Genomic DNA, 12965 nt, shown 5'->3' on the forward strand with positions numbered 1-12965 from the left:
AGATAATAAATTTAGTTGCAGGTAATGAGTGGAAAAAAAACCTCAGGTCCTCTTCTTTATCCTTCATCTGATTGTGTTTTTGTTCAGTGACTGAAACCACACCACCTGATCCTTCCTCCGAACACCAACCTTTACTTCACTTTACTGCATACAGGGAAGTAGCAGGTTAGATCCACCGTTAAAGTCCATAAAACTGTTATTATAAATCAGACTAAGGGGTTTTCACATTGAAAGCTTCCTGTTTTATTTTTATCAACCCCTCTACGCATAGTATTTCTTTTTCCATCTTTTGTGTGTTGTGTAACAAGGGCTATGATCACACTCCAGCTTGCAATGGTGAGCGATGAAAATGAGGCTCTTTTTTAAATTTAATTAATTACATTTTTTGTGGCGATGCTTCCCCGAGCTACAGGAAATATTCCCAAACCCATCTGTGAGTATTCACCGCTTAGTTTGCTGCTGAAAACATCGGCATCAAATTTCATTGCATGCTTTGCAACTTTTCACGATGTTTTTGGCCACTCATGAGGTGGAGACACACCCAAAAACAACTTGTGAAGCTTGGAGAACATTCGCCAGTCATGCTAGCAATTTTTCATCGCTAAGTATTCGTAAACCCATCACGAGCTGTAGTGTGACTGTACCCTAAAACAAGCTATATAAATTGTAAATAAGTATTTTAATACGTGTCTGCAGAGCCGTGGTAAGACGTGTGCAGCCACTGTTTTTTTTGTGTGTGTGTATTTTAGCGAATGTTAGGCTAATCAATATTTCAATTATCTTAGTCAGATTTCTGATACAGGCGGCACGGTGGTGTAGTGGTTAGCGCTGTCGCCTCACAGCAAGAAGGTCCTGGGTTCGAGCCCCGGGGCCGGCGAGGGCCTTTCTGTGCGGAGTTTGCATGTTCTCCCCGTGTCCGCGTGGGTTTCCTCCGGGTGCTCCGGTTTCCCCCAGAGTCCAAAGACATGCAGGTTAGGTTAACTGGTGACTCTAAATTGAGCGTAGATGTGAGTGTGAATGGTTGTCTGTGTCTATGTGTCAGCCCTGTGATGACCTGGCGACTTGTCCAGGGTGAACCCCGCCTTTCGCCCGTAGTCAGCTGGGATAGGCTCCAGCTCGCCTGCGACCCTGTAGAAGGATAAAGCGGCTACAGATAATGAGATGAGATGAGAGATGAGATTTCTGATACATTTCTGATATAAAACTAAAATAAAACAACTTCTTCTTCTTTCCAGTGTTGGATTCAAGCTGCCACTTGTATCAACATGAAAAGTAAAATGTGCTCTCTAGAGCCGGTCTTTGGTTTATCTGCTCTGTAGCAGCACAACAGAAGAACTATAATAATAATAATAACAGGTTCAATTTATATAGCACCTTTCTAAAACCCAAGGACGCTTTACAATTATAGACAAAAAAAAAAGTCCACCACATAGGGATCAGGATGTCATTCCAGTGGTGTAGCAGCCACAGTCCCACCAAAAGGTGCACGAAAACAAGTCCCACACTGCCAGCACAGCCGCCGCGACGCCGCCAGCAACATCACTCGAACACCACGCCATGGATCCACAAAGTGAGCACAGAAGCACCGCCACGCAGAGCGCTGGTGTGTCCCAAACTGCCTGCACAGCTGTCGCAACACCACCGAGCAACATCGCTCGGAACATCACGCCAAGCATTAAAGCACAGAGCGCTGGACAACCATGATGTTAAAATGAGCAACGAGCTCACTGCAGTCCACAGCTGGGAGCACAGGCATCACCCACAGTGAACTAAGGCCTGGAGGGAACCGACGCCCAAAACTGGGTCCGGAGCTACACCATAACTGGCAGACTAAAACACTCAAATAAACATCAAACTACACAAACACACAGAAAAAATAAAAATAAATAAAAAGTAAAAATAAAAAAGGAAATAAAATAAAATTAAAACATTTTAAAAAACTATGTCGATATAAAGACCTCATTCTGAGCTCAGAAAAACACAGGTGATTGTAGATTAACGAAAACATAATTATAAATACAATATTCCGGTTCAGGGTGGCACGGTGGTGTAGTGGTTAGCGCTGTCGCCTCACAGCAAGAAGGTCCGGGTTCGAGCCCCGTGGCCGGCGAGGGCCTTTCTGTGCGGAGTTTGCATGTTCTCCCCGTGTCCGCGTGGGTTTCCTCTGGGTGCTCCGGTTTCCCCCACAGTCCAAAGACATGCAGGTTAGGTTAACTGGTGACTCTAAATTGAGCGTAGATGTGAGTGTGAATGGTTGTCTGTGCCTATGTGTCAGCCCTGTGATGACCTGGCGACTTGTCCAGGGTGAACCCCGCCTTTCACCCGTAGTCAGCTGGGATAGGCTCCAGCTCGCCTGCGACCCTGTAGAACAGGATAAAGCAGCTAGAGATGATGAGATGAATATTCCGTTTCTGCTAATCGATCCCCCTGAATCCTCTATAGTGCACTTTAACCCGGCTATAACGCAGAATGCACCTTTAACTGCCATTTTATCTCTTTAGGACACTATCCAGGCCGATCGTCATTTAGCTCTGACTTAAGCACCAAATGAAACGCAGATCTCTGCCCAGACTGGAGCTTTAATTCTACACTCGAGAAACTGCAAGTGCAATCTCAAATCAAAATACATAACAACACTGTGTATTGCACCTTTAAATGGTTCCCTGGGGCTGTAAGAGACTCCACTGTTTGTTATTGTGTGCAGCATGGTACATTAACTTCAGTCCACTTCCTCCTGTAGATTAATAATTACCTTTATGTCTGATTAGAATTAGATTAAAACAAATTAGACGAGGAATTAAACTGAGACTCTGTTTCTCTTCTTGTGTTTATTGTGAAAGTGACTGTTACTGCGCCCCAAATCCAGTGTCCACACACACACACACACACACACACACACACACACACAGATGACAAAAATAAAAAGTTGAGCTTCAAGTCCGCCCATGACGTTTAAAAAACAACAACAACAACAATAAAAAAAACTCCACACCACACCTTGTGTAAGTATTCAGGTGTAGTCAGTGATGGACCACTCCATGGACGGGGTGTAAAGTTTTGCTCAGGAAAGATGAGAAGCTCAAAGTTTCCTTTAACCTTATACTGACACCTAGTGGACAAACTGGGGAACTGCACAATTGTACCTTTAATACAGTATCCAGGAGCCAACATTTATTTTATTATTACTTTTAAATAGCTCACAGGGCATGGCATGGTGGTGTAGTGGTTATCACTGTTGTCTTACAGTAAGAAGGTTCTGGGTTCGAACCTCACAGCTGACAGGGGTCTTTCTGTGTGGAGTTTGCATGTTCTCCCTGTGTCTGTGTGAGTTTCCTCTGGGTTCTCTGGTTTCCTCCCGTAGTTCAAGGACATGTAGTTAGGTTAACTGGCTACTCTAAATTGCCCATAGGTGTCAAGTCAAATTTATTTGTATTGCGCTTTTAACAATAAACATTGTCGCAAAGCAGCTTTACAGAATTTGAACGACTTAAAACATGAGCTAATTTTATCCCTAATCTATCCCCAATGATGAAGCCTGTGGCAACGGTGGCAAGGAAAAACTCCCTCAGACGACATGAGGAAGAAACCTCGAGAGGAACCAGACTCAAAAGGGAGCCCATCCTCATTTGGGCAACAACAGACATCATGACGATAACATTAACAGTCCTGACATAAAGTCAGCTTCGTTGATGCTATAAACCCCCACCGACGGAAACCCGAGCACAAAACCGTTCACGACAACTGCAGTCCCAAAGTCAGCAAGTCAACTGCAGTCCCCAGCCACAAAAGCACCACTGCAAGAGTCCAGAGCGTCCTCCAGGTGTGACCCCCAACTGTCCACGTGTGTGTGTGTGTGTGTGTGTGTGTGTGAGAGAGAGAGAGAGAGAGAGAGAGATGGTTGTTTGTCTGGTGTTGTTGCGACGGGCCTAGCAAGTGATGGTGGTGGCGCTCATGATCAACGGAGACAGCCTTGTAAGAGACCGGTAACACACCTGATGGGCCAATTGGCCTACAGGGTGCTGAGGATACATAGATAGAAATAGTTCACACAAATAAGGTCACACACACACACACACACACACACACTATGCATGTATGAATCCAAGATGTTTCATGTTTCGTTGGTCAACTTCATTTCATTTGTTAATATACATCCATTCCTGTGTTTCAGTCCTGCAACACATTCCAAAAAAGTTGGAACGGGGGTCAAACTAGGATGAGTAATGAGATACAACAATTAATTAATAATATGATGTTAAACAGGTGACTGTAATCATCATTTGGTACAAAATCAGGTTCCAGGAAAGGCTGAGTGTTTGAGGAGTAAAGATCTGACATGTATGAGACAATTATTGAAATGTTTAAAATCAATGTTCTTCAAAGAGCAACAGGAAGGAATTTGGATATTTCACCCTCTACAGTGCATAATATCATTAAACCATTCAAGGAATCTGGAGGAATTTCAGTGTGTAAAGGGTAAAGGGCTCAAGCCTAATCTGAACCCTCGTGATCTTCGATCCCTTACTGCATCAAGAACTGTCATTCATCTACAGCTGATAGAGCCACATGGGCTCGGGATTACTTTGGAAAATCTTTATGAAGCTACAATACGGCGTTACATCCACAAACACCAGTTAAAACTTTATTGTGCTAAAAGGAAGCCTGATGTTAACTGTGTCCAGAAGCGCCGTCAACTTCTCTGGGCTCGGAGGTGTCTGGGATGGACCATCACACAGTGGGAACGGGTATTGTGGTCAGATGAATCAGTATTCCAGGTCTTAAAGCATTCAAGGAATCTGGAGGAGTTTCAGCGTGTAAAGGAACTGAGTGAAACCTGAAGAAGAGGGCTGTAAAAACGACAAAGTGCTTCTTAAAAATGACTTGTTTTGGCATTTCCCCTCCCACTCAATGCTGCATGCAAACAACAACAACAACAACAACAACAACAAGAATAACAAATAGTAGTAGTCAGAGTAGAAGAAGAATTGTTCTCCAGTGCCACTTCAGTTATCATGGCCGATTTTGGTTCTTGTGTCTTTTATATTTTTCTCAGATTGTATTCATTTTCATAAATGTGTAGCTCTGTCGATAATTATTATAGGTTACGTTGTTGATGCTGTGACGTCATAACATCTGTGTATACCACTTTATATCCAAAGGGCGTGTGGTTAAAAAGATTTATAAGTTACACCGCACACTCGAGTCCGCTAGGAGGCGATATTTAGCTGGGTTTATTTTTAGTTGCCCTTTATAGTTCACTTTTTTTTTTTTTTTCATTTTTAGGAAAAAAACAAAAACGAAAAACAACCCAAGATCATCCTCGTGATATTTCACTTTTTCTAATCAAACAGAAATAATATAAAATTTTATTTCTGATATAGTATTTATTTTAATTTACTGAACTTCCAAAATGCATAGAACACTTAAAGATTATAATAAAGGAATATTTATAAGAACACACATTAATGAAACTGTCCGCAATTATCATCAAATATAATCATGAATAATCGTAATTATCATGAAATATAAATCTGTGATCTAAATTGCTTTAAGTCATGAAGGTTAGGGTTTTTTTTTTTTGGAATGTGGGTTTTTTAAATAAACAAGTTAATAATAATTTATGTAAAATTAAGCTGTTAAAGTAGCTTATGCCTAAAATGTGCTTTTTGCTCTGCTGTAGTTTGCACTTTTTTGACTGCTGTGTACGTTTTTGACTTTAAACCTTTAGAAATGTGTTTTTTAAAAAATGCTAAATTTTTATAAAATGCCAAAAGAAAGATGTAAAGATGTCTTTATCAACGATATGAAGTACAGTATGTAGGAAGTGTACAGCAAAATGAAGTACAGTGTCCACATTCCTACCTGTGTGTGTGTGTGTGTGTGTGTGTGTGTGTGTGTAATCTTCTCATTTCCACAGCAGCTTCAGCAGATTGCTGGAGGAGGCGATGGCCTGACCAGAAGAAGTCAAGAGTGTAATATTCAGACTGCTGTTCTGATACAAGTGTTGGCACGTACTGCTGACGTCAGTACGTTTATGTAGACGTTCATTGAATGTTACCCCTAGAGCGTCAGTCCAGTGATTTGCATCAGCAATAAAGCAGCGTTCATGTGAAGCTCTGTGTCAGTAGTAATTTATAAATAAAAAAATACAAGGTATAAACATTACATTGGCGACGAGGATAACGGTGAAGACCAAACGACGACATCAACAACACAGTACCCGGTATTTCTGTTTTTATTAAGTTAGTTTACCTCAGTCAGTTTAGCTAGTCAGGTAGCAACGGTCAACATGCTAGCCCACGGCCCGGCTGTACCACAGTTTGATCTGGAGAGCGAGCCTAGCTCTGTTGGACCCCGATGGACCAAGTGGCTCCAACGGTACGAAAACTACACCACGGCAATGAACATCACCGGAGATGCAAGATTAAAAGCTCTTCTGCTTCATCTGGCCGGTGAGAGGGTGCATGACATCTATGACACGATGGCGGGAGACGCAGACAAGTATGCAGACGTCACGGCTAAGCTGACAGAGCACTTCGCGCCGAAAAGGAACGTCCAGTATGAAGTCTATGTCTTCAGGAAAGCTGCACAACTGCCTGGTGAGAGTTTGGATGTTTATACCACCCGACTTTGCATGTTAGCGAAACATTGTGAGTTTAGCAGTGTGGACAATGAAATCAAATCACAGATCATCCAAAGCTGCACGTCATCCAGGGTGCGTAAATACGGCTTGAGAGAAGCAGACAAAAAGCTAAAAGACCTGCTCGAGTATGGAAGGACTCTTGAAATGTCGGCGTTGCAGTCGAAGGGAATCGAAGAGGGCTCCAGCCTCACTGCGTCAGTAAACCGAGTGCAGAAACATCAGCCCGAGAGAAAAGCCTACCAGCAGCCCGCAGCGAGACGTACCGGCGGCGGCAACACTCGGTGCAGAAACCGTGGGGGTGAGTGGCCACACTCCAACGACTGTCCAGCGAGAGGCAAGCAGTGCAAAGCGTGCGGGAAACGGAACCACTTCGCAAGGCAGTGCAGGTCGAAACAACACACAGAACAGACGACAGAGACACGGACACACAGGAAAAACAGTAGAAGAAGAGTCAACCAGATAGAGACTCAACGAGAACCAGCTCAACATGAACCAGCCCGACGTGAGTCATCTTCAAGCAGTGATGATGAGTGCTATGCGTACACTGTTAAAAGCAGCAAAGATAGCAAGCAGCCACTGACGAAGATCACACTGAATGGACACAATGTGCAAGCTCTAATCAACTCCGGTGCTGCAGTAAACATCATCTGTGAAAAGACATACAACAACCTGAGCATCCAGCCTCGCCTCCTCCGCACAGACCTTAGAATACTGGCCTATGGATCCAACGACGCTCTGCCCATCATCGGGAAGTTCACCGGCTGTGTAGAGGCGCAGAACAAGAGGAAGACAGACGGCACATTCTACGTGGTCATAGGTGATGGCTGCTCCCTGCCCAGTTACCAGACAGCGGATGAACTGGGGCTCATCAAAATCATACACTCCATCACGCCCCCACCAACAAGCCTCACAGTTGCGGATCAGCTCATAAGCAGCCACCCTGAACTGTTCGACAGCATTGGTAAGCTCAAAGATTTCCAGGTCACACTGCACATCAACCCAGACATTCAACCAACATGCCAGCCACACTGCAGAGTCCCGTTCCACGTGCGTGAAAAAGTTGAAGCCGAACTGCGGAGTTTCGAAGCAGAGGACATCATTGAGAAAGTGACCGGCCCAACACCGTGGGTATCACCCATCGTCACACCGCCGAAACCCAAAGACCCAGACAAGGTGCGCATATGTGTTGACATGCAGCAGGCAAACACAGCCATTCTGAGGGAGCATCACCTGACCCCAACCATCGATGACGTCATTCATGAACTGAATGGAGCGACGGTGTTCTCAAAGCTGGACCTGACGGTGGGGTACCATCAGCTGGAACTACACCCCGACAGCAGGTACATCACCACGTTCACTACACGCCTAGGCCTGAGGAGGTACAAGCGCCTCAATTTTGGGATCTCCTCAGTGGCAGAAGTCTTCCAAAACACCATTCGTCAGACACTCCAGGGCATCGCCGGACTGAAGAACCTCAGCGATGACATCATCATCTACGGGGCGACACAGGCTGACCACGACAAGAGCCTGACGGCAGTGTTCCAGTGGCTGAAAGAACGGGGCTTCACACTAAACAGGAAGAAGTGTGAATTCAACAAGAATCGGCTAAAGTTCTTCGGGTTCGTGTTCTCGGATGGTGGCGTCTCAGCAGACCCAAGAAAAGTCGAAAGCATACAACAAACAGACAAGCCCAAGGATGCAGCAGAGGTGAGGAGTTTTCTAGGCATGGCGAACTACTGCTCACGCTTCATCCCTGACTTTGCCACTGTCACAGAGCCACTGAGGAAACTCACCAGAAAGGACACTCCCTGGCAGTGGGGTGTTGAACAGGACGCAGCGCTGAGCAAGCTTAAAGACAGCCTCACCAGTGACACCACGATGGCATACTTCGACCCCAACATGGACACTGAGCTCATCGTTGACGCCAGCCCAGTGGGACTAGGGGCAATACTGCTGCAGAAAGACAAAAGCAACAGGAAGCACATCATCGCTTATGCAAGCAGAGCACTCAGTGATATAGAACGGCGTTACTCCCAGACAGAGCGTGAAGCACTCGCCATCGTATGGAGCTGCGAACACTTCCATCTTTACATCTATGGCAAAGAATTCACCATGGTGATGGATCACAAGCCACTAGAGCTCATCTGGAACAATCTGAGGTCCAAGCCACCAGCCCACATCGAGCGATGGGGACTCCGACTCCAGCCGTACAGACTCAAGGTGGAGTACCGAAAAGGCTCGGAAAACCCAGCAGACTACATGTCCCGTCACCCAATCCAAACACACCCACACAACAAAAACACACGTGCAACAAAGGTAGCTGAAGAGTATGTCAATTTCATCACACAGAACAGCACACCAAGAGCAATGACACTGGATGAAATCAAGCGTGAAACACTCAAGGACGAAACCTTGCAAAAGGTCAGTACCCTCATCCGTAACAACACTTGGCACACAGTCACAAGAGACACTGTTCTGAAGCAATACGAACATGTAAAGGGTGAACTTACAGTGTCACATGAGAGCAACATCATTCTGAAGGGTTCCAGGATCGTCATTCCCTCTTCACTCCAGCTCAGAGCCCTCCAGATCGCACACGAGTCTCACCAGGGAATCACCAAGACAAAAGCCCTGCTGACAGAGAAGGTATGCTTTCAAAACATCGACCGGCAAGCTGAAGCGATGGTGAGAGACTGTCTAGCGCAGGGGTGTTCAAACTGATCCATAAAGGGCCGTGTGGCTGCAGGTTTTCATTCCAGCCATGCAGCAGCACACCTGACTTGGCTCATTCAATCAACTGAACTGTCTTCACACAGTCAAATACTTGCAGCCACACCCACCCTTGATTAAAGGGTGGGTGTGTCAGTTGATTGAATAAGCCAAATCAGGGTGCTGCTGCATGGCTGGAATGAAAACCTGCAGCCACACGGCCCTTTATGGATCAATTTGAACACCCCTGGTCTAGCGTGTCAAGCCACCACACCAGAGACACACACCAGGCCTCTGCAGATGTCAGACCTCCCCGACACGGTCTGGCAGGACGTCAGTGCAGACTTCTATGGCCCACTGCCAACAGGTGAACACCTCCTAGTCATCGTGGATGAGTACTCCAGATACCCAGTAGTCGAGATCATACGCTCCACATCTGCAAACACGGTCATTCCTGTGATGGACAAGTAACTGTAACTGTAACTGGCCAAGACAATGTAACTGAATTGTCTTGGCCAGCCCTAAGGGTCCCATCTGCATCTCATCATTGCTGAGGAGTGTGCTCCCATCACCTAATCAAGCATCCAGACAGAGCAGGTCATGATATATTTTTTACCATATTAACATGCCATTGTTGTGTGTTATGCCTGATGTAAAGACTCTCGTCTCTGCGAGCCTACCACGCAGATTTAATACTTGTCATTTTTAGGGCATACCTAACAACATGTGTTTTCTTTCTCTCTCTCTTTCCCCCCCAATCTGTCCCTCTGAGTTACATGTTGGTCCTTGGATTGAGATGCTGGCCTCTTCTGCCCCTCGGACCTGCTTGATCCATCCTGGTGCCCTGTGTCTGGTCGGAGTTTTATCGCACCGCTCCTGTGAAGGACGGCCCCATGAGGACAGTTGAGGGTTATACCTGGAGGATGCTCTGGACTCTTACAGTAATGCTTTTATGGCTGAGGACCACAGTTGTCTTGCTAACTTTAGGACTGCAGTTATCATGAACAGTTTTGCACTCAAGTTTCCATCAATAAAGAGTTTATAACATCAACGAAACTGTCCTCATGTTAAAACTGTTAATATTATAGTCAGGCTGTCTGTTGTTGCCCAAATGAGGATGGGTTCCCTTTTGAGTCTGGTTCCTCTCGAGGTTTCTTCCTCATGTCGTCTGAGGGAGTTTTTCCTTGCCACCGTCGCCACAGGCTTGCTCATTGGGGATAGATTAGGGATAAATTAGCTCATGTTTTAAGTCGTTCAAATTCTGTAAAGCTGCTTTGCGACAATGTTTATTGTTAAAAGTGCCATACGAATAAACTTGACTTGACTTGACTTGACAAGGTCTTCTCGATGCTCGGCATCCCCAGAACGGTGAAAACAGACAACGGCCCTCCCTTCAACAGTGAACAGTTCAGCAAATTTGCGGCCTACATGGGCTTCCACCATCGAAAAACCATACCACTGTGGCCTCAAGCCAACGCCACAGCAGAGAGATTCATGAGGACACTCGGTAAGTGCTTCCGAGTTGCACACATGCAAAACATCCCATGGAAACAGCACCTATACACATTCCTACGGGAATATCGTGCCACACCACATAGCACCACATCATCATCACCTGCCGAGCTGCTGCTCAAACGCAGGATCCACACCAAAATGCCCTCTGTGACCACACACACACACACCACACCCGACAAGGCCCTTCGCACAAGAGACCGCGAGGCCAAAGCCAAGATGAAAACCTACTCAGACACTCGCCGACACGCCAGGCCTCACCCTTTCCAACCTGGCGACATGGTGTTGTGTTCCCAACCCAGGCACAACAAACTTACCCCAGCATACAACCCCAAGCCTTACAAAGTGACCACTGTCAAAGGCACCATGGTCACGGCTGAGCGGAGTGGACACTCGGTAACGAGAAACTCCTTCTTCTTCAAAAAGCTCAGTCCTACACTGTACGACACATCAGCAGCTGAAGAAGAGGATGACATCACCCCTGACGTCACTGCTGGCACTGCCCCTGTGTTAGCAAGGTATCCGGCCAGGCGCCGACAGCCTCCACTGTACCTCAGTGACTTTGACACAGCCTGAGGAAAGACAGGTAACTTAAACAAAAAAAAAAAAAAAAAAGAGAGAGAGAGAGAGAGAGAGAAGATACTGTGAAATGAAATGTGTAGAAAAAAAGAGAAAACTAATGGTACTATTGTAATCTGTGAAAAAAAATGTACTATTGTAATCAGTTATATATTTCTATGCTCCCTACTTGAAATCACTTTGGCAAATCTGCCAAGTCTAAGTGCACCCAATTTTGTTAACTGTCTGATCTCTATGCACTATGCTTGAATCTACTCGGGATAAAGCTTTCAAATCCCAGTATTTACCTAAGTTTGGGTATTGTTGTAGTTTCATACCCTATGCTTGAAATACTATACTTAAAGTGCCATTCCACCATTGGATGTATTCTTTGGCATAAAATACAATATATTTTGACAACATATATAAATGGTATCACTAGATAGAGAAATCTTTTAGCTTCAAAATGATATATCAAACATAATTTTTTGACAACGACAAGTATATTAATTTTGTGACCAAAGTCACCTACCCTTTTAATTTCTGCGCGTGATGTCATCGACAGGTTCCCTTTCTTGTGTACCACGTGATGTGTGACGTGGCACATATTATCAGCAATGGCGGATAGAACGCAATAAAAATAATACCAATAAATCTAGCTAATACCAATAAATCTAGCTAACTGAAAGATTAACTCAAAATTTTTCGCAATTTTTTTGGCCCCCATATACGAGGAGAAATGACTCTCTCACTTTGGGGGTTTCCTGGTCTAAAAATAGACCGACACGTGGTACACAAGAAGGGGAACCTGCCGATGACATCACGTTTCACTACCGCGCGAAATTAAAAGGGTAGGTGACTTTGGTCGCAAAATTAATATACTTGTCGTTGTCAAAAAATTATGTTTGATATATCATTTTGAAGCTAAAAGATTTCTCTGTCTAGTCATGTTGTCATAAAATATATTGTATTTTATGCCAAAGAATACATCCAATGGTGGAATGGCACTTTAAGTGTTTACGTAACCTCTTCTTTACTTAACTTCTCAGCGTTTTCATTGCTGCACTTGAAAATGTGTATATTGTTATTGCCGCACTGAAGTAGTTAAGAAAATGTGGTTCTTTCTATTCAAATCTGCACTTACCCATCTATGCTGAAACAAGCCAAATACTTACCTCATGGCGTTACACAGTTAATTACAAACTAAGTGAATGTATGATTGCCTACATACCTACCTGTTTATTGCACCAAAGGAGTCTAATCATTTATGCAATTAATGTTCAATGTATTGTGTATCGAAGTAACCAGAAGTGGCAAACATGGTTAAAAAAAGAAAAGAAGTGATGTAATATTCAGACTGCTGTTCTGATACAAGTGTTGGCACGTACTGCTGACGTCAGTACGTTTATGTAGACGTTCATCGAATGTTACCCCTGGAGCGTCAGTCCAGTGATTTGCATCAGCAATAAAGCAGCGTTCATGTGAAGCTCCGTGTCAGTAGTAATTTATAAATAAAAAAATACAAGGTATAAACATTACAAAG

This window comes from Neoarius graeffei, chromosome 4 (genome assembly GCF_027579695.1).
Source record: "Neoarius graeffei isolate fNeoGra1 chromosome 4, fNeoGra1.pri, whole genome shotgun sequence".
Lineage (NCBI taxonomy): Eukaryota > Metazoa > Chordata > Actinopteri > Siluriformes > Ariidae > Neoarius > Neoarius graeffei.